General features: G+C 55.2%; 1 pseudogene; it reads right to left on the reverse strand.

Annotated features, from left to right (window-relative positions):
- Window positions 1–386: 386 nt before the first annotated feature.
- LOC116952328 (6-phosphofructo-2-kinase/fructose-2,6-bisphosphatase 3-like) lies at window positions 387–20,675 on the reverse strand (annotated as a pseudogene).
- Window positions 20,676–21,839: the final 1,164 nt, after the last annotated feature.

A 21,839-nucleotide genomic window follows, 5' to 3' on the forward strand; every position in this document is an offset into this window, starting at 1 on the left:
TGCAATTTGTAAGGGTATGGGGTGGCCAATAAGGTCTGAATTGGTCTGTAATAAGGTAGGCACTGATAAGGGGTTGACAGGTGTGGTAACTCCCTCCCCTCACTCATCCACACACTGGACATCTGTGAAAATAGTGGGCATTTGTGAAAAAAGAGCTTCATAACTCATCGGATTTCTCCAGGATAAAGATTCCGATTCATTCTAGCTCCCACACTCACCCATCCGTCCACTATCTCCCTCACCTACTCACCACACCGCAGGTCACCTCACCCCTCTCTCTGCTCCTTCCCCTGCACTGCTCCGCTGTGGAATTCCCCCGCCCCTCCCCCCCCATCGTCGTCTTTTCCCCCCAAGTTCCAAAACAACGACCTTACTCAACTCAAGAAACGTGTCACGCTCTTTATCGAATACAACTTTTACACGCGCTGCTCACTGCCGGCCGCTTGACGTTTTCGGTCTGTGCACAGTAACAGTTAAAAAAAAAAAATAGAAAAAAACACAGCTACGTGGTTGTCGGGTAACGGGCGAGTCATTTGTGGTGACCTTTGACCCCTCGGATGAGAGACATCACTTTAATAAATAACGCATAAATAAAACAAAACGCATAAATTCACGGAGGTTTTTTTGGGGAAAAAAAATTACTTAGTCGGATATCCCCCCCCCCCACCACGTTATTTTGGAAACACAAAATATTGTGGCGTTCAAAACCTTTTCCCGGTAAAACCGCTCGAACATGTTGACAAGTTCCGGCATAATTCGCACCCCCACAGCTACCGGGGATTGTAACACGCACCCCCAACTAAGATTTAAAAAAAATATGCGCGTCTTATAATCGGAGAATCTGGCGATTGTATTGTTCACCAGCACGCAATGGGGGTTGGGAACACGCGGATCTTTCCGCGGGTTCTACTAAAGTCATCCGATTACTCTCTCCACGCATTTTGCTGTAAAAAGTGAGCCACCGAGTCACTGACCCCCGCCCCCCCCCCCCCCGCACGGGGGGCGAGTGAGGAGCAGCTCATAACTAACGAACGTACTCTCATGTCACGGGCGCGGGGGGGTACTCCGGCCACCCGCACGATCGGCAGTGCCCTGGCGCAGCGGTGGCGTCGTCGTCTGCATTTTAAAGCCAAAAATGAGGACCCTGTGCTTCCCGGGAGGACCCTGTCACTCGACCGCGGGTGGCGCTTCCGTCCCCGCAGCCGCGCCCGCGCGCAAAAACTCGGCCGCACGCGACGGAATCGCCGACGCGTGGAGCCACGCTCGGGCTGTTTGAGCGACGGAGGCGCCGTCGCGCTTGGGAATCGCTCGTGCGACGCCGGCCGGCCGCTACGATCCCCTGCCGAGCGCAGGCCGCCCTCGCTCAGACGTCCGCCAAGCGGACGCAGGGCGACTGGGTTGCGCGAGCCGGTTTCAGGGCACGCGGCGTTTGTCACGGTTCCCGCGTGGCGCTCTGCACACAGCAACAACAGCCACCGGAATGACACGTGAGGCACGCACAACAGGCCGTCGGCATAACTGTGCGGTGAGCGAGTGGGTGGGTGGGCGTGTGAGTCAGATAGTGAGCTCAGGGCAGGGGTGAGTGAGTGGATGAATGAATGGGACAGTGAGTGGGTGAGTGAGTGGATGAATGAATGGGACAGTGAGTGGGTGAGCGAGTGGATGAATAAATGGGAGAGTGAGTGAGTGGGATAGTGAACTCGGGGAAGGGTGAGAGGGTGAGCGAGTGAGCCCATGAAAGGCGAGGGGAAAGCGAGTTGTAGGGTGAATGGAGGAGTGAAACGGTGAATGAGCGGTTTAGTTAGCTCACAAGGAGGGGGTGAGTGCATGACCAGCACGTGGGTGGGTTAGTGAGCTGGTGAGTGGTGAGCATGGTGGACAGCATGTGGGCGAGTCAGCTTACTGAGTGTCCATCTCCATTTGTACTCGTTCTGTCTGCATCCAGGTGAACAGATTCCAACTTGCAGCCTGAGCAACAGGCACAGAAGACATCAGCACCGTTTTACGAGATTACGTACGAGGCTCCGGAGATCACCGACTCCCCACCCACACACCTAGCCTGGTTTAACGAGGCTAGATTGTGTGAGGAGCTCACAAATCCTTGAAATATCCGAATACAGTCCCATCAGTGAGCGCCTCTGGTCACGTAGCCCACATTCCCAGCCACTGCACGCCCAAGGAGCTTGTGTTTGGCCAGATAGATGGGGCTGGATAGAGAGGGGCTAAACGGGTGTGGCACGGACCAGAGAAGACATGGACTTATGTGGTACAAGGGTAGTGGAGGAGCTGAGTAAACTTGCTGAAGACTGGTACCAGGCGGTGTCAAGATCAGCCACTATGGAGAAGGCTCCTGAAGGATGCTACTGGGTTGTTGGAGGCAGTCGCCCTCCAAGATAAGGGACGCCCACAATCAGTGGAGCACCAGCCGGCTAAAACTTGTTGGCACAAGGTGGAGCACAGGTGGTGCCATCTGCCAGTCATATCAGTCAACTCCTGGGGCATGGGACCGTCACGTGAATTGCCACTGAGCCTCTGGCAGCTCACGTGGCCTCAAAGTGCACCTAACCTGGCACAACCACCATGTTGACATTACCCCCCAACAACAGCCGTGAACGGCGGCTGTTGTTGTATTTGTGTGCGTGCGATTGTTAGTGTGGGGAGTGTTGGCGCAGCGGTTAGCGCACTGTGCTACAAACACGGCGGCCCGCGTTCGATTCCCGCTCTGAGCCAACATCCGTGATGATTATCTGAACCGGTCGTGGGCCTCCCCCCGGTCGACAGAGCTATAAATGAGTACCCATCGGTGTGTAATAATCGCCACTTGGGATACAAAGGCGGTCGGGAGTGGCGCTGGCCACATCATCCCATCGTGCTCGCTAACAGCACTTGCCCCGAGATACCACGTGGACAATGCAGGGGGATCTTTGTCCGCGTGCGAGACCCACCATAGGCTGCCGGCGTGAGCTTGAACACGGTGTGCAGCGGGCACTTGAGGTAGGGCAGCTCGTCTAGGGGGAGGAACGCAAGAGGGTCAACCCCAACTGGTCAACTCTCAACCCAAGGCACTCGCCCACACACACACACAGACTTGCTGTCATGCCACCAGGCACTACCCATTTATACCGGTAATCACAACTCGTCCGCACGAAATCTGCAACTCTTACGGCCACGGGACACTCTGTGGCTGCAAGAGCTGCAGATATCGGCGACACAGCGCCCTGGGGCGGCTCCCCTCCACCCCCTTCCCCCCACCCTGCCAATTTTTTTGTAAGAGAGGAAAGGGGTTCAGGGCTGGGTTAGTGGAGGGGGTCGTGTCGAGGAGGGCAGCGGGGGGGGGGGGGGGTGGTCAGTACCTGCCCCCTTGTCGAGGAAGTACGCGAGCAGGCAGCGCAGCACGGCCTGGTGGCACACGACCAGCACATTCTCCTGCCGCTCCAGCTCCATGATGACCGGCTCCAGCCGCTGCACCAGGTCCTGGTACGACTACGGCGGCGGGGGAGAGGGACGAGGGGGAGAGAGAGAGAGAGATCGAGGGATGAAAAGGTAGTGGTGGGGAGAGAAGGAAGAGGAGACGTGGCAAATCGTCAACGTTGTGACTACACGCCACAGTGAAAAATCATCAATGTGATTACATGCCACAGCGAGTAGGTGGGTGGGCGACTGGTTGGGTGGGTAGGCGAGTGGTTGGGTGAGTGGGCGAGTGGTTGGGTGGGTGAGCGAGTGGTTGGGTGGGTGAGCGAGTGGTTGGGTGGGTGAGCGAGTGAGTGAGTGGGTCAGTGGGTGAGCTCACCTCCCCGTTGGGGTAGCGGTAGTGGTATTTGCTGGCGGCGCGGAGAGAGAATTCTTCAGGAAACCTCTGCTCAATTTCATCGTAGGTCATCTCCTCGCAAATCCCCTGCACGGCGCACGCATGCAAAAGCACAGCGAGAGAGATTCCCGCGTGAAGCCCCTGGGGCGGCCACTGCGAGCGAGCACCTTCCGGAAGCTCGGGGCGCTCGCACGGGCGGCTACGCCTTGCCATCGAGTCACCAATTGGCGGGCCAAGTGGCGAGGGCGCGCGGGGGGGCAGGGAGGACTCACGGCGTCCAGCTCGTTGAGGGGCTTCCACTGCTCATAGGGCAGCGCGAGCGCCTCGGCCGTCTGGATGGCGCGGCGCAGCTGGCTCGTCCACACGCGCAGCGCCAGCGCGTTCTGATCCTCCACGTAGCGGCACAGCGCACCAGCAAACTACCCACGCGCACAAAGACAAGGGTGCCCCGTGTAGCCTACAAAAACTGCTGGGGCAAGTGCTCTCCGAGAGCACCTATGGAGGCCGGCACGGGCACGCGAGCGGGTGGGTGGCCAGCACCGCGTCCGAGTGGCGATGTTTACACACCGCACCAGGTACTCATTTGAGGCCGAGTTGACCTCAGGGAGGCCCAGGACCGGTTAAGATAATCGTCACCGGTGTTGGCCGTGAGCGGGAATGGAACTCGGTCGCCAGGTTCTTAGAGTAGGGCGCCAACCACAACGCCAACGTCATTTTTCTCCACCAATACCAATACAACCGCCATTCACCACCAGGTGACGGCGATGTCACCACAGCGCCTGTGCCAGGGCAGGTTCACTTTGAGGTCACGTGAAGTGTCCAAGGCTCGCTGACAGGAGGTCACGTGACAGACCCAGGTGTCACGAGTTGACTGACTGAGTGACTGCCAGATGCACCACATGTGCCCCCTACTGTGCAAACTTGCTGCGTTTTAACCGCCCAGCGTTCCACTCGTGAGCGTCGCTCCTCTGGCCCTCCGTTTTTGTTGGAGGGCGACTGTCTCCGACCTCTCCACACGGACATGTGCACGGAGAGAGGCAGAGCGGGTGCCATGAAACAAAGACAAAGATCCCCCGTATAGCCTTAACATACTGTAGGGGCAAGTGCTGTTAGCGAGCACCTATGAAGGCCGGAACGGTACACGAGGGGGTGGGTGGCCAGCACCACGCCCGACCGCCTTTGTCTCCCCAATGGCGATGTTTACACACCGCACCGGGTTCTCATTTGAGGCCGAGTCGACCTAGGGGAGGCCCGGGACCGGTTCAGATAATCGTCACCGGTGTTGGCCGTGAGCGGGAATCGAACCCGGGTCGCCGGGTTCATACGGGAATCGAACCCGGGTCGCCGGGTTCATAGCGCAGCGTAGCGCTAACCGCTACACCACCGCTCCCCACGCGTACACACGCACGCTACCGTACCTGGCGGCCGCGCGCCGTGAGGCCCTGGTCCCCACCAATGCGGCCCTGCACGTTGCTATCGCTCTCGCCGTGGCGGCACAGCAGGATGGAGCGCGGCTGCACGTGGATGTTCATGAGGTAGTAGGCGATGCGGCTCTGCACGTGGTCGCGCACGCGGTTCACCAGGAAGCGCTGCCCCACGTTGATGATCTTGATGTAGGACAGCTCGCTGGGGCGGCCGCGCGGGCGGGGGTGGGGGGGGGGACAGGACAACGATACCGTTCAGTCCGCGCGTTCCCAACCCCGTGTTGGTCTCCACTTTCAGCAGCCAGGCTGCTCGAAGCAAATCCCGGTGAACCGCCGGATGTCCGCATGTACGTTGAACTTCTTTCGCACCGTTCGTAGTCCTCGCGGTCGACTCCGTGCAGATATCGCCCCCTCCTTACCTGTCCACCTCGTCGTCGATGGGCTGGTAGGCGGTCTTGTAGCACTCGATGCGCTTGATGAAATCGTCCCGCGCTGTCTCCAGGTCGAAGTCCTTGTAGTCCGGGCTGCTCAGCTTCACTTCCTGTCGCCCCATAGCGCGCACACACGCAGGCACGAAAGCACGCCCACGCATCGCGGAGTTTAGCCTTAGGCTCAATCCACCCGGGAAATATCATAGAGCAGTGCAACCCTTACAATGGAAGTGGATATCAAAAAGCTACCTCCGAGAGCCCGCGATGAAGTGACACTTTGGTCTACGCACAGTACAGGAGTACCCAGATGTATGTTAATTCTATTTACGATTATTCGTTTTTAGGTTCGTCACAAATGAGAATAGGTTTTCCCATTTTTTCTGGCAACAAAATAGGTGTTAAGATGTTAAAACACCAAACTGAAACCTTTTACAAGGAATCATGTGTGCATCAACCACAATACTTGTGGTCAAAATGCAAAAAAAAACACACACTGATAATATATGTGGCATTGTCCTTGAAACTGATTGGTCCACACCAGAGACAGCTTTTTTTTGAGCCTCGTCTCAAAACGGTGTTAGACCAGAGGACGCCAAAAGGCGTACAAAGCCTTCTGACCACAAGCAGTGGTTAATGCAGACATGATTCCTTGTAAAAGGTTTCAGTTTGGTGTTTTGACATCTTAACACAGCTGTTTTGTTGCCAGAAAAAAGGGGAAAACCTATTCTCATATTTTGGTACTGCCAAAGGAGGTCCCATGATGTAGATGTCCGTCACAAATGTTCAAATTTTCTTCGGTATACTTCTTGTCTGTTTCGTTATTAAGTATTTATTAGATTTTTTGATTATAAATGATATTCGTTCGATGGAAAATTTCCAAATAGCTGTTGTAAATGCACATGATGCCGTTTGCCCGTGCACGCATTTTTATACATTTCGTACAATTCCAATTGTTGTGGTCTCGTTACCCCCACCAGCGCTGAGCTAGGCCCCGAGCACGGTGCCGGGGGTCCCCACGAGTGACGCGATGGGCCCACGGTCGGCCGCGGCCGCACGGCGAGCCGACGGAACACGTTGGCTCAGCATCTTCCGAATCCGAACCGAGTCAAATGCGGATGCCGCAGAGCGACTGCGACAGTTAAAAAAAAAAGAAGAGAATTTAGAAAGGAGGCCAAGCCTTCGGCGATGGGAGGGGTGGGGGGGGAAGCATTCGATGCCTCCCCGGGCAAAAGACGCGGAAGGGCGGCGGGCAAAACGCGGAGGCGGCTCACCGCGATGTTGGAGGCGATCACGTCCGGGTCATCACAGAGCGACTCCACGAAGAGCAGCTGAAACAGAGGGACAGGCGACGCGCGTCGGCGACATCGTCACATGACCACAGGCGCAGGGCCCCGCAACCGCTTTGCTCACGGCCACCGCTGGCGGGAGAGCACCTCCTCCCGCCCCACCCCCCCGCTAGAGGGTGTTTGGTCTACTCTTCCACGCTGGACGGACATACGCAAGGAAGCTTGTTGCAGAGGTTCGTGGTTCCAAACCAGCAGGCCGTCCTGGTTAATAAAATACTATGTGCTTTAGAATCATGCGCTATGTTAATTTATATAAGGTGCGCTTTACAGTGGATGTTAAAGATCCCGTGATGTCATTTGAAAAAAAATGTTGCCCAAATTTGGAGAACTTTTAAGTTAGACTGCAAATTACTCAATTGAGACACGCACAGCAATCATCACCCAGTCTTGAGACTCAGCGAGGCTTCACTGAGTAAACAAGCGGGAAAATAATCACTAACGACTCGACCCACAGCCAATGACTTTGCCCATCGCCAACGGACTCGCCCTGTCGCCAACGACTCGCCCTGCGACTAACTCACCTTGTAGCTGCAGTCGTGACAGAAGTTGATGATCATGTCTCTACGCTCCCTCGTCGTGTTGGTGGCATCAAACACCTACACACGCGTGCACACACAACAGCAGCCGCCGTTCGCCACAAAGTGGTGGTGACATCGCCACGGCGGTTGTGGCAGGCTAGGTGCACTGTGAGGTCATGTGACGTGCGCAAGGCTTGCGGCTTTGCAGGACAGACTCAGGTGCCATGGGTTCACTCCCTGAAACGATCCGACTCATCAGCCCTGCCTGCGTCCCTCCACTGATGTTCATATTTGGTAGGGGAATCAGCCACCACCTTCATTCCTTGCCGCCATTGATGAGATGAGCCCACAGTAGTCTGAGATTCACAGCTTCCCACACCACCCCAACACGATCCCCATGCCCCCTTCATTAGTTAATGTTGTTTGGCAGTTTGCTGCACTAAGTGGAGGACTGTTCCACCCCTCAGTTACTGGAGCCAGAACCAACCCACCGGACCTCCTGCATTCCACAGAGGTCCAGGCAGCGCCGGTCCAGCTCCTGACAGAAGAATGGCAGCCTCTCCTCCGTACTGAGCGATCGAACAGTCCATGTTGCCAGCCGCAGTGGTTTTCTGATGTTTCTGGAGGAACCCATGGGGGGGGGGAGGGGGTGGTTGAGTTTCCTGGCTCCGCCAAAGCGGCGATGGTCACGAGACGTCATAGGCGCCTGTCCCCTCCCCGCGGGGCAATCCGGCACAAGCGGGCGTTCATCTTTTTTTTTCTGTTACTCTTTGGCTCTTTCGGTAAAGTCACGTAGAAAGATAAAATAATAAATTAAATAATAGCATTCGACGTTTCGATTGCAACACAAACAATCGTCATCAGGTACAAATGAAAGAGAAAACAAAACCTAATAAACTTAGAAATATAATGCAATACAACACAGATGGTCGGCCAACATAACAGTCAACACCCTACCTGGTTGATGACGTTTCCAAATATTTCTGAGTTTGTTTGATTTAGTGTGGTTTCTCTCTCTCTCCATCTCTCCTCGTTTTCTAGTTTCCTGCGTTCTTGCCAGGTCTCTCATTGACATGGTAATTTCTCTACCCTCCCCCCCCCCTCTCTCTCTACCCCCTTCTCTATTTAAGGCCCCGACACAGAGGCGTTGTGTGCCTATGTATGTGTCTCTCTCGGTGTGTCTCTGTGTTGCCTCTCTCTGCTTGTGTGTCTGTCTGTGTGTCTCCGGTTCTGTGTTTTGTCTCCCTCTTAAAAATCTAGCAATCTTTGGCAGAACGTCATCAACCAGGTATGGTGTTGACTGTTATGTTGGCCGACTATCTGTGTTGTATTGCATTATATTTCTAAGTTCACAAGGTTAGTTTTCTCTTTCATTTGTACCCGAGATCACGATTGCTTGTGTTGCAATCGAAACGTCGTACGCTCTTATTAAATTATTATTTTCTCTTTCCACGTGACTTTACCGAAAGAACCAAGGAGTAATCCCTGCAGTCACGAGAAAGCGCCAAATCAAGTTTTTTTTCCTGTTGTTCTTTTTCGGTAGTTTCATTGAAGGCGGAGGAGGAGTTACCAGCACCCCCTCACACCTATCCAGGGCCCCTGTTGGCCACTGCGGTGGCTGCCAACACGCCATGAGCGTAACAGCTGTTTAGGATCAGCCTTCCCCCCCCCCCCCCCCCAATGGCATTGCTCACAGCACACAACAACCACCGCCGCACACGCACACACACGACACATACACACGCACACGCTGTTGTGACGGTGTTGTGACGGTGTTGTCAAGGTTTCATGATGGCTTCATGATGGAGTTGTGACGGTGTCATGAACGTGTTTAGACGATGTTTGAATGGTTTTATAATGGTATTGTGAGGGTGCTGTGACGGGTGTTGTGATGGATTCATGATTGAGTTGTGACGATGTCGTTAAGATGTTGTGACGACACATTAATGGTTTCATGACAGTTTCGGGACGGTGTTTTGATGGCGTTGTGATGGCATTGTGATGGATTAATGATAATAGTTGTGACGGTGTTATGAAGGTGCTGTGACCATGTTTGAATGGTTTCATGACAGTGTTGACACAGGTGGTGTGGTGGTGATGTGATTGTTTCACGATGGAAGTTAGTTGTGATGGTGTCATGATGGTGTTATTTTCGTTTGTTAACAATGTTGAGACGGCTTTGTGACGGTGTTTTGATGGTGTCTTGACGATGTTGTAAAAGGTGTTGTGATGGTGTCTTGATGGTGTTTTGACGCCTCCTCTCACCGCCACGTGGCCCTGCTGCTCATCTATGTATCTCCTCGCGTCTCTCAGAGCGGCCTGGGCACACTGCCTGCAGCACAACAAACACACACCCACCCACCCACATCATCACCATCAGCGGCAGCCATGATCTATGCACTTCTGGATTAAGGTTTCCCAATGCCATCAACATCCTCCAAACATCTCTTCGACGTATTCCTGGTTATTTCGGTAAAGTCACGTAGAATGGAAACAATAAAATAATAAAAATTATAAAACAATAAAATTCTCACGACGTTTCGACTGCAACACAAGCAATCATCATCAGGTGTGAAAACCACAGCAATCAAATTTTAAAAAAGTGGCGGTTTTTAACGTTTGGACCACGGAGAGTGATTTGACAGTTTGTTCAAATGGACGAGTCCATCTATGTTCGGAAAAGAGGAGGGGGGAGACGAAAAACAATGGATGCGGTCTGAAAGCCACCGTAAGCATGAATTTACTGAAAGAACCAAGAATATGAATCCCTGCAGTCACGAAAGCTTTAAATCAAAATCTCTTGGACGTGTTTCCACCTTTAGCTGCCGCTCCTTTAGCAGGCTCAACCACCGGCAACCATCCCTTCCGGCCATGTCGCGTCCAGCCCAAGCTTCACACTCGCTGCTCTTCAGAGTCAAACGCGACGATGTCTCGGACCTGCATGTGATCTCTAATCCGCGTGCTTGTCTCTTCCCATCTCGCAGCGTCAAATTTCGAGCGTGCACGCCTTTGCGCGTCCAAATGAAATGAAGTTACAGCGATACGTTGACTTTGGTCCACTTGACTTTCGTCGCTTTGCTCTTTGGGCCGTTTTCAATTCTAACCACATTTCAAATTTCGTCCACGCGGCTTTCCTCTTTCGTCCGATTACATCCCAAACCTTCCACGACGGTTTTCGTTTAGTCTTTGAATAGAAGTCCTTCAGTGAGCATCTTAATTATAAAGCAGAAAATACATCTGTTTCATCTTCTTTGGTTCTTTCGGTAAAGTCATGTAGAATGAGAATAAAACAATAAATTGATAAAATAAAATAACACAATAAAATTCTCACGACGTTTCGGCCTCCAGACAGTCTCGTCCCTTCACCTGATGAAGGTCGCTTGTGTTGTGGCCGAAACGTCGTGAGAATATTATTGTGTTATTTTATTTTATCAATATATTATTTTATTCTCATTCTACGTGACTTTACCGAAATAACCAAAGAAGATGAATCCTTGCAGTCACGAAAGCTTTAAATCGAAATTTATACATCCGTTTGTTTGTGTGAAGCAGCAAAAACTCTAGAACGCTGAGCTCTGGCGTCACTAAATTTTCACAGCTTATGCTGTCCGGAATTTCTAAGTCAACGCGACTATTATCAGCTTCCCACGTAAGGTCGATTTTGGCCACTCGGGAAGGGAATGACGTAGCGAGCTGAAAACACCGCACCGCCAGAGATGAGAGAGCGTTGAGATGCACGATGACAATAACTTCATTTGTTTACTTTTGCCCTGAACCAGTTCTTAAATTCGACGGCGGTGGGCGAACAAGGCCTCACCTCCTGATCTGCATCGCCTCCTCGTTCTTCTGCTCGAAAAACTCGTGGGACTTGTAGCAGCGCACGGCCTCGCGCCGGTAACTCGCCCACGTTAAACACTGCAGGCACGAACACACACACTTGGTGAGACACTCCCCCACAGCGCCATCTCCGCCCTCCCTCCTCCATCCCTCCCTAAGGAGCCATCCATCCCCCTTCATCCCCCTCCCTCCCTCCCCTCCTCCCCTCCCTCCCTCCACCTCCCCTCCCTCCCTCCCTCCATCATCCCCCCTCCCTCCTCCCATCCCCCCCCTCCCTCCCTCCCATCCCTCCATCCCCCCCTCCCTCCCTCCATCCTCCCTCCTCCCCCTCCCCCTCCCCCTCCCTCCCCCCTCCATCCCCCCCTCCCGCCCTCCATCCCCCCCTCCCTCCATCCCCCCCTCCCTCAATCCCCCCTCCCTTCCCCCCTCCCTCCCTCCCTCCCTCCCTCCCCCTCCCCGCCCTCCATCCCCCCTCCGCCCTCCATCCCCCCCTCCCTCCATCCCTCCATCCCCCCCTCCCTCCATCCCTCCATCCCCCCCTCCCTCCATCCCTCCATCCCCCCCTCCCTCCATCCCTCCATCCCCCCTCCCTCCATCCCTCCATCCCCCCCTCCCTCCATCCCTCCATCCCCCCCTCCCTCCCGCCCTCCATCCCCCCCCCTCCCGCCCTCCATGCCCCCCCCTCCCGCCCTCCATCCCCCCCCCTCCCGCCCTCCATCCCCCCCCTCCCGCCCTCCATCCCCCCCCCTCCCGCCCTCCATCCCCCCCCCTCCCGCCCTCCATCCCCCCCCCTCCCGCCCTCCATCCCCCCCCTCCCGCCCTCCATCCCCCCCCCTCCCGCCCTCCATCCCCCCCCCTCCCGCCCTCCATCCCCCCCCCCTCCCGCCCTCCATCCCCCCCCCCGCCCTCCATCCCCCCCCCTCCCGCCCTCCATCCCCCCCCGCCCTCCATCCCCCCCCCTCCTCCATCCCCCCCCGCCCTCCATCCCCCCCCTCCCTCCATCCCCCCCCTCCCTCAATCCCCCCCCTCCCTCAATCCCCCCCCTCCCTCAATCCCCCCCCTCCCTCAATCCCCCCCCTCCCTCAATCCCCCCCCCTCCCTCAATCCCCCCCCCTCCCTCAATCCCCCCCCCCTCCCTCAATCCCCCCCCCTCCCTCAATCCCCCCCCCTCCCTCAATCCCCCCCCCCTCCCTCCCTCAACCCCCCCCCTCCCTCAACCCCCCCCCTCCCTCAACCCCCCCCCTCCCTCAACCCCCCCCCTCCCTCAACCCCCCCCTCCCTCAACCCCCCCCTCCCTCAACCCCCCCCCTCCCTCAATCCCCCCCTCCCTCAATCCCCCCCCTCCCTCAATCCCCCCCCCTCCCTCAATCCCCCCCCTCCCTCAATCCCCCCCCTCCCTCAATCCCCCCCCTCCCTCAATCCCCCCCCTCCCTCAATCCCCCCCCCTCCCTCAATCCCCCCCCCTCCCTCAATCCCCCCCCTCCCTCAATCCCCCCCTCCCTCAATCCCCCCCTCCCTCAATCCCCCCCCTCCCTCAATCCCCCCCCTCCCTCAATCCCCCCCCCCTCCCTCAATCCCCCCCTCAATCCCCCCCCACCCTCCATCCCCCGGGCGGGCGTTGAAGCCAGCCGGCAGCCTCACCGCGCGTCGCCACGCCGACCCAGTTGAGGTAGCGTGTCAGCTTCTTGGCGATGTACGTTTTCCCTCGCGCCGGGAGGCCCACCATGGCGATCAGCATCGGGGAGTTGGCGAGCAGCGGCAGGCATGCTGGGCAGGGGCAAAGGCGGAGGACAACGTCGGGCTCACCGTCAGCATCGTCAGCGCCGTTACCGGGAAGCGGAAACGATTAACTACTTGCAGGCCCAAGTCAATCCACTACCGACTGAAGGTCTAGTTGTTTCACCATACTTCGCCACACTGGTCATTGCGTGTGGCGAAGGGAGGCGGGGAAAACCCAGGTCCAGGTTCAGATATCACTCGCCCACCGATGTTAGCCGTGTTGCCAGGAATTGGATTCGGAGCCACGCATGGTGAAACCGGGTTACAGGCGGACAGCTGTCAACCCATACGGTTTACTCCGTATTTTTGTACAGGAAGATTTCGTTTTTAGGTCTATACGGCGTACAGCCATTTCAATACGGGCAAAAAAAAATTGGTCTATTTGTTTGTGTTTCTCCATTGTGATGGGACTTTGTAGGATGAACGTTGAGATTTATAAGGGGCACGGGGTGACCAATAAGGTCTGAGTTGGTCTGTAACAAGGCAGGCAGCACCGCTAAGCGGTTGGCAGGTATGGGCAGACCTCGCGTAGCGTGACCCCGTAGAAACGCCGATTCGTGACGGCGCTCTTTGTACCCGAGAATCTGTAAATTAAATAAAAAATACAAAATAAGCTTGGCTGCGTACCTCAAGAGTCACTCACGGTCATTAAGTGTCCGCCAGATATTTGTGCGCGCTACAAATTGCATTGTTGTTACACGAGACCAAAGAGGCTGATGGGCGAGTGTGAGAATGGGATCGAAGCAGAGTAGGGGGAGGGAGGGAAACGGTGGAGGGAGGGAGGGAGGGACCCATCGTGATTCATAAACCAGGATCTCAGCAGTGCTGGCCCAGTGTCTCCGACAGTCGTTACGAGCCCCGTGTGAGAGACGGAGAGAGACGCAGAGGGCTTCACGGGCCTCCGCTAAAAATCTGCCGCGGGTGACGCGCACACGCAGACGTTGGCGCGTCCGTGCGAACGCGCACGGGACCCGGGCCGACGAGCACCACGCCACGTCGACTCTCGGGCAAACGGTTTCACTCGACGAGAGTTGGAGACTATCTGTCCAATGAAGGGTTAATAATGCACTCAAAAGAAAAAAAACCCAGCCGCCTGAAGGGAAGCATGCACCGTCTGCCTGCCGATAGCATCATCACGCGCGACGGTCATCTTGTCCCGTGGCTGGGAAAGACACCCAGAGCGAGGGCTTGAACACTGAACCGGCATTATTCGAGGGTGCTGGCTAAGTGTGCCCGGCTGAGAGACACGGCCATTATGAACCCCTAACCTGCAGCAGAGTGTCACGGTCGTCTGTCTCGGCGAGGCGGTTCATAACGAATGGCGGCTGCTGAGAGAAAGACGCCCACACTCGGGGGCTCGAGCCTTGAAACGCGAATCTCAGCGGTGCCGGCTCCTTGTGGTTGGTTGACACGGACATTGTGAACCTCAACGCCAGCGAGAGACACCCACGGCCCCGAACGAAGAATCTCTCGGCGCTGCCGGCACTGCAACGGCTAACCGCTGCGTGGCTGAAGAGCCCCGAATACCGCTAAAGGACGCGGCAGTGGCGTGGGTAATTGGCTGAGCTCTCCCCCCCCCCCCACCCCCCCGGGCTCTCACTGAAGCCCTCCCCTCGAGCCCCCCATCCGCCCACCCGCACGACCCACCCCCGCCCCCCCAAACTGAGCGCGTGCGAGCACGTAGCGCACGTAGACGAAATTTTCTCATTTTAAAAGAATTCAACATCAGTGGCGGCGTCGCTACCCCCCCCCCCACCATGCGGATTGACTATTTATTTATTTCTCCTTTAACAAAGAGCCGCTCCAGTGTCACTGCACACAGCCAGGTGACTCCAACACCGATGGTGGGGGGGGGGGGGGTACGATGCACATGAGCTTCAGCAGCATTGCTTTGTTAAAGACACATTGATAAATATAGATCACCACCATCATCATCAGCCATGATCAATTTACTGCTGGATGAATGCATCCCCAAGCCGTTATGTATTCACACGCCGCACACACGCGGTGACCGGTGATGCGAGCTGATCTGTGTGCGCGTTCGCGCGTGCGTGTGTGTGTAGGAGTCCGAGCTGCGATGTCTGTGGTTGTTGCTATGCGTGACGGTGCCTGTGTTTGTGTGCACATTTCAATGTGTAAGTGTCGGTAGGAGACATCCTGCGGCTCACTGCCAAAGACCCCCCCCGCCCCTCCCCCCGCATAGCCATTCACAGACTGTCGTGGCAAGTGCTGTTAGCGAGCACCTATGAAGGCCGGCACGGCACACGAAGGGGCGTGGGTGGGCCAGCACTACACCCGGCCGCCTTTGTCTCCCTAGCGCTGACGTTTTATGCACCGGACCAGGTTCACATTTGAGGCCGAGTCTACCAAGGGGAGGTCCAGGACCGGTTCAGATAATCGTCGCTGGCGTTGATGGCCACGAACGGAAATTGAACCCGGGTCGCCATGGTTCGCGACGCAGCGGTGCTGCCCGCTACGCCTCCGCTCCTCACGAGGACCCCACACACACGCGCAGCCATTTCCCGTCAGCGGAGGCCTCGCCGTTTAGGGCACAGGACACGTCCGGCACGGTGCCGGTTTACACGCGCGGTGGGCGAGTGGAGCCGCTGGGTGTGGTATACCGCGTGTATCGGCACATTTACACCACGGGCCATACATGGTGACACGCGCGCACACACGCGGTGACCGGCGATGCGAGATGATGCGTCTGTGGGGAAGGGGGGGGGAAGAGTGGGAGGGAGAGAGGGCCGAGCCGATGCCTGTGGTCGTGTGGGACGTGCAGCTCTGCACGACGTGCATGGAGGGCACGGCGGAGTTTCATCTCTTCAGGAATAAATAAATAATAACGAAATATATTTTTGAAAAAAACCCAACAGAGTCGCACGCGGCCACTCGGCAGTGACCAAACGCAACATTCCCCGTCCGCTGCGCGCCGCTCGAATTGACGGGCGGGAGACGCGGGGCTCCGATGCGCGACTCACCCTGGGGAACACCGCGTGGGTTTTTAACATCGCGGGGAAATCCGCTTCAACCCCGGGCAAAGTGCGGCAGCACTCCACGCTCGGATTGGGAATCGCGTGCCGCGAGGAGGAACCACGGGGTGCTGGGAGCGGATCCAGTCGTGAGCGATGCGGTCAATCCGGTCATCCTCTGCGGCAACGGCGTTTTGGCTGACTGTCAAACAAAGACGGTCGAATGCGCTTCTGCGGCCGTCTGGAATGCTCTCCCTGCCGATATTAGGTTGCAAACTCATTTCTTTGGAACTGCTTTTAAGGTTTAGTTCGTTGTCCTCACCCCGCACCTCCAATTAGCACTGTTGGCTACGTACGCGGTGTGAAAGAAGTTCAACATACGTACGCACCTGCTGCTACACAAGCCGGACTCCGCTGTTGAGATACTGAATGTCAAAACCGGTCCATACACTCGGTTGCGTTTTCCCAGTTGGTGAATTGCAGATTACGCACCCACCCACCGTCTTCACGTGTATATTGTAAACCGTCTATAAACACATATGTACATTTGTATTTATATCGTCAGCAACGATCGACACGATCAATCCACTGCTCGGAGGTTGCATGTTGGTTGAACTTCTTTTGCACCGTACGTAGCCAACCGTGCCAATAGGAGGTGCGGTCGATTGATTTCAGCTCGTAAGTGACGTCTGACTCAATCATTTCACAAAAAGTATTTCTTTCAACTCGGAACTCAAAAACAAACCCCAGTATCCATCATCAGCTCTGGTCGCCTCCTCACCCACTTGAAGCAAAACCCTCAGAGTTCTCACGCTCCCTAGGTCAATTAATGATCAACACTGCAGTGAAAATGCAATAAAGTTTAACACTTTGCCACCAGATATCAGGTACAAAACAATGCCTGCCATGCTAACTATTGGTACACTGATGCCAATTCCAGGACAGAAGGCAACCCGATCATCAGTGCTCATCAAACCACTGCGGGATGAAGGCCTCCCATCCGCAAGCAGTCACCATCTAACTAAATGACAAGTTCTGTCCTACGTGACAAGCCTCACTAATTGGCTGTGTTGGGTGGTGGCGGGTTTTACGGCACATTCATATTTCCGCGATCTAACCCAACCCCTCCACCCCTTTATTATCAGTCACCATCCCCCATGGTCCTGCGTTACAACAATCACCGCGCCTGAGCTCATTTCGTCGCTCCATCTCCACGGCGGACGTGATTTCTAGCGCTGCGCGTTCCACACCCTGGGCTTGTGACTCAGCGTGGCGCTGCATGGGCGGCAGCGTTGACCACGCCACGCCGGTTGGTTTTACAAGAAAGGGCCCCCGGATTCCGGTGGCGAATTCCGAGAAATGGGCCGCTCTGCTGAATTGCTAACGTGCAGTGTGGGTGTTCCTGTGAAATCTCAAAACCCTCAAGAACCGAGGCCGTGTCAAAGGTCACGAGACAGGAACCACACAGCCAGGGGCGCCACGGTGTCAAGGTGTTAACTACCTCGCCTGGTATGCAGGAGGTCGTGTGTTCGATCCCGACCCCGACCCTTGCTGTATATTTGGAGTTTGCGTCGCTCTCCCTGTGGTCGTGAGGATTTTTCTCCAGGTCCTCCGGTTATTCCCTCCACATTTAGAATCAAGATCATGCATTTTGAGTATTTGGCTGCTATACATTTCCACATAAGCCACTTCGTTGAGCTATCATTTGTGGCCAGGTCACTTCTGAAAAGAGCTGTATTGCTCAGTGGGCCTTACCTGGCAAAATAAAAAGAGTTTAGGGACATCATATCTGTCCCTCCACATAAAATAAATTTTTACACCCCATCAGCCACAAGGCCTTCTGCTAATCATATCGCAAAATATTATGATCATGCTTGTTTATCCAGAAAAGCCTCACCGAGTCTCATGACTCGCTTTCAGGAGGGTCCTGCCAAGTTTTGGCAGTAATGGGTTGCTGTTATAATCCCAAACCGAGTCATTTCCGAATTTGGACCCAGACGCCGGTACACACGATTGCCTACTCTTGCGAATGATGCCGGGGGAGATCTTTGACTGTGAATCAGATAGCGCATAGTAGCAATCGTAGTATTATAATGGCTAATACAACCCGAGTAACAATCAGGGTGGCCGCCAAATTCGAACCGTGGACGTCTGTGAGCAAGCGGCGCACGAGAAACCCGCTAGGCCGCATCACCCCGTAATGACCATCGGCATCAGCCATGGTCAGTCCACTGCTGGATGAAGGCCTCCCGAAGCCTCCGCCGCCTCTCAAACAACTCAAACGCCACTTTTGGCTCAACTCGACTCCCATCATTCATCCTCGCACAATGCCGTGGCAACATAATGGCCAACCACAATTATATTGGTTTAACACGTAGGAGGCTTTCGCGACCAATATCATCCATAAAAGAGGTTTAAGTGTGTCGTTAAACATGCCACCACCCGACACAGCCAACTAATAATAAGGTAAGAGAGACACACAGAGAAAGAGACAGAGAGAGACGCAGAGAGAGAGACAGAGAGAGAGAGACACACACAGAGAGAGAGACAAAGAGAGAGACAGAGAGACAAACAGAGAAAGAGACAAAGAGAGAGACAGAGAGAGAGACACAGAGAGAGACAGAGAGAGCGACACAGAGAGACAGAGAGAGACAGAGAGAGAGCGACACAGAGAGAGAGAGACAGAGAGAGAGCGACACAGAGAGAGACAGAGAGACGCAGAGAGAGAGACGCAGAGAGAGAGACACAGAGAGAGAGAGACAAAGAGAGAGACAGAGAGACGCAGAGAGAGAGACGCAGAGAGAGAGACACAGAGAGAGAGAGACAAAGAGAGAGACAGAGAGAGACACACAGAGAGAGACACAGAGACAGAGACACACAGAGAGACAGAGACCGCCGACAACCGCACGGCAAAACGCTTTGCAGGCATCTCGACTCACATCTTGGCGGCGCGACTCCGGGCAGGTCACTGGGCAGCCAGGTCTTCTGGACGGGGCTCTGGAACAGGTCTCTAGGCATGGCTACACGTGTATCTTCAGCCTGTATCTTCAGCCGGAATCTTCAGCCTGTATCTTCAGCCTGTATCTTCAGCCGGAATCTTCAGCCTGTATCTTCAGCCTGGAACTTCAGCCTGGAACTTCAGCCTGGAACTTCAGCCTGAATCTTCAGCCTGAATCTTCAGCCTGGAACTTCAGCCTGGAACTTCAGCCTGAATCTTCAGCCTGGAACTTCAGCCTGGAACTTCAGCCTGGAACTTCAGCCTGAATCTTCAGCCTGAATCTTCAGCCTGGAACTTCAGCCTGAATCTTCAGCCTGGAACTTCAGCCTGGAACTTCAGCCTGGAACTTCAGCCTGGAACTTCAGCCTGGAACTTCAGCCCGAATCTTCAACCCGGAACTTCAGCCTGGAACTTCAGCCTGAATCTTCAGCCTGAATCTTCAGCCTGGAACTTCAGCCTGGAACTTCAGCCCGAATCTTCAGCCTGAATCTTCAGCCTGGAACTTCAGCCTGAATCTTCAGCCTGAATCTTCAGCCTGGAACTTCAGCCCGAATCTTCAGCCCGTATCTTCAGCCGGAATCTTCCGCCTGTATCTTCAGCCTGTATCTTCAGCCGGAATCTTCAGCCTGAATCTTCAGCCTGGAACTTCAGCCTGTATCTTCAGTATCCGAAGTGTATCTGATGTATCTTCAGCGTGTATCGGATGTGTACCTTCAGCACGTATCTGCACTATCTACAGTGCGTATCTGCAGTATGTACGAGCAGTATCTCCGGCGAGTATCGTAATCTATCCTCGGTGTGTGTGTGTGTGTGTATCTCCAGTACGCTTCTCACGTATCTCGAGCGTGTACATTCAGTATGCATCTACAGCATCTTCAGCGTGTATCCTCGGCAACTATCTCACGTACACACGTTCAAGTACTTCAAGAGCGTGACCTCCGGGGCCTCTACACACGCATCTCACGTAGCCTCCCCCCCCCCCAAGACTACGCGTGCTCCCACTAGCGCGGCAGGCGGCGTGTACAGTGCGCGCACGTGGATCCGTGGTGCGCGCCTACCCCAGGGCCCGTAATCGTCTCCCACCTACTACCCAACCTAATACCTCCCCCCCCACCGTGCGGAATGTATCGCCTAACGCGCCTCTCTCGTAGTGCCCTGTGCACTTAACGTTATCAAGTAGCCGTCACGCGGGCACGTTTATCTAATGGTACGCGGGCACGTGTATCTAATGGTACGCGAACACCCCAACGCCCACCCCCCCCCCCGCCGGTAGCGTTCGCCCGTGGCGTATATTGTCCGTGCGCCGTACGAACCCAGCGAGGTAGGCGCCTACTGCGGATCTAAGCCACGCACGTATCGATGCATACCCCTGCGTGTGTGTGGGGGGTGTACACTGTGTGGGCGTGTACACACTGTGTGTGTGGGGGGGGTAGCAGGAAGTGCGGCTGCCGAGTCGTCTGGTTGCGTGTGAATGCCGTCAGCTTGCGAGCGCGTCCACCGGTACGAGGTGACGGGAGGAGGCGATGCCTCGCTCGCTCCCTCCACCCTTATATAGGGGCCCTCGCTCCCTCCACCCCCTCGCTCGCTCCGCCCCTCGCTCGATCGCTCCCTCCATCCACCCCTCGCTCGCTCCGCCCCCCTCGCTCCGCCCCCCTCGATCCCTCCACCCCTCGCTCGCTCCGCCCCCCTCGATCCCTCCACCCCTCTCGCTCCGCCCCCCCGCTCCCTCCGCCCCCCCCGCTCCCTCCGCCCCCCCCGCTCCCTCCGCCCCCTCGCTCCCTCCGCCCCCTCGCTCCCTCCCTTTTAGACCCCCTCCCTCTCCCGCCCTTACAGGGTCCACCGCCTGGCTTTCCTCCCTTACATAGCCCCCCTCACTCCCTTATAGGACCTGCCCTCCCTTTAAGGCCCTTCTCTTGTTCCTTCCCTTATAGCTCCCCCTCCCTTATAGCTCCCCCTCCCTTATAGCCCTCCCTTCCCTCCATTATAAGACCCTCCCCCTGTCTTCTCTACTTACGAACACTCGACTTAGGAACTTTAGAGACACACGAACAACCCTGTCCGCATGTCCAGTCGCCCGTTCGGACCTAGAGTCGTAAGTTCAACCGCCGTGCAATAGATGGCGGTGGTGGTATCTACATATACAGAACATGAAGAACCAGTGGCATTTACATCTCAAGGAGATTATACAATCATTAAACCCCCTTTGCCAGTACCAACATATCAAATTCGGGTTTTCCCCCTTCTTTCTGGCAACAAAACTGAATCCTTTTTACAAGGAATCATGTGTGCATCAACCACAATACTTGTGGTCAAAATGCAAAAAAACACACACTGATAATATATGCATTCATCATTAGACCTCCTTTGCCAGTACCAAAATGTAATAATAGGGGTTTTCCCCTTTTTTCTGGCAACAAAACTGAAACCTTTTTACAAGGATTCATGTCTGCATTAACCACAATACCTGCAGTCAAAATGCAAACAAAAAACGTACTATGATAATATATGCATTGTCCTTGAAACTGACTGGTCCACACCAGAGACACCTTTCTTTTGAGCCTCGTCTCAATTGGTGCTCGACTAGATGACGCCAGAAGGCGTACAGCTCAAAGACTTAGTACTACCCCGAGCCCTCATTACTTTGATAGTGCATTGTCTTTGAGCTGTACACCTTTTGGCGTCCTCTGGTCTAGCACCAATTGAGACGAGGCTCAAAAGAAAGCTGT

This window comes from Petromyzon marinus, chromosome 46 (assembly GCF_048934315.1).
Source record: "Petromyzon marinus isolate PM22_M1 ecotype Great Lakes invasive population chromosome 46, UKy_Petmar_22M1.pri1.0, whole genome shotgun sequence".
In the NCBI taxonomy this organism is placed as follows: Eukaryota; Metazoa; Chordata; class Hyperoartia; order Petromyzontiformes; family Petromyzontidae; genus Petromyzon; species Petromyzon marinus.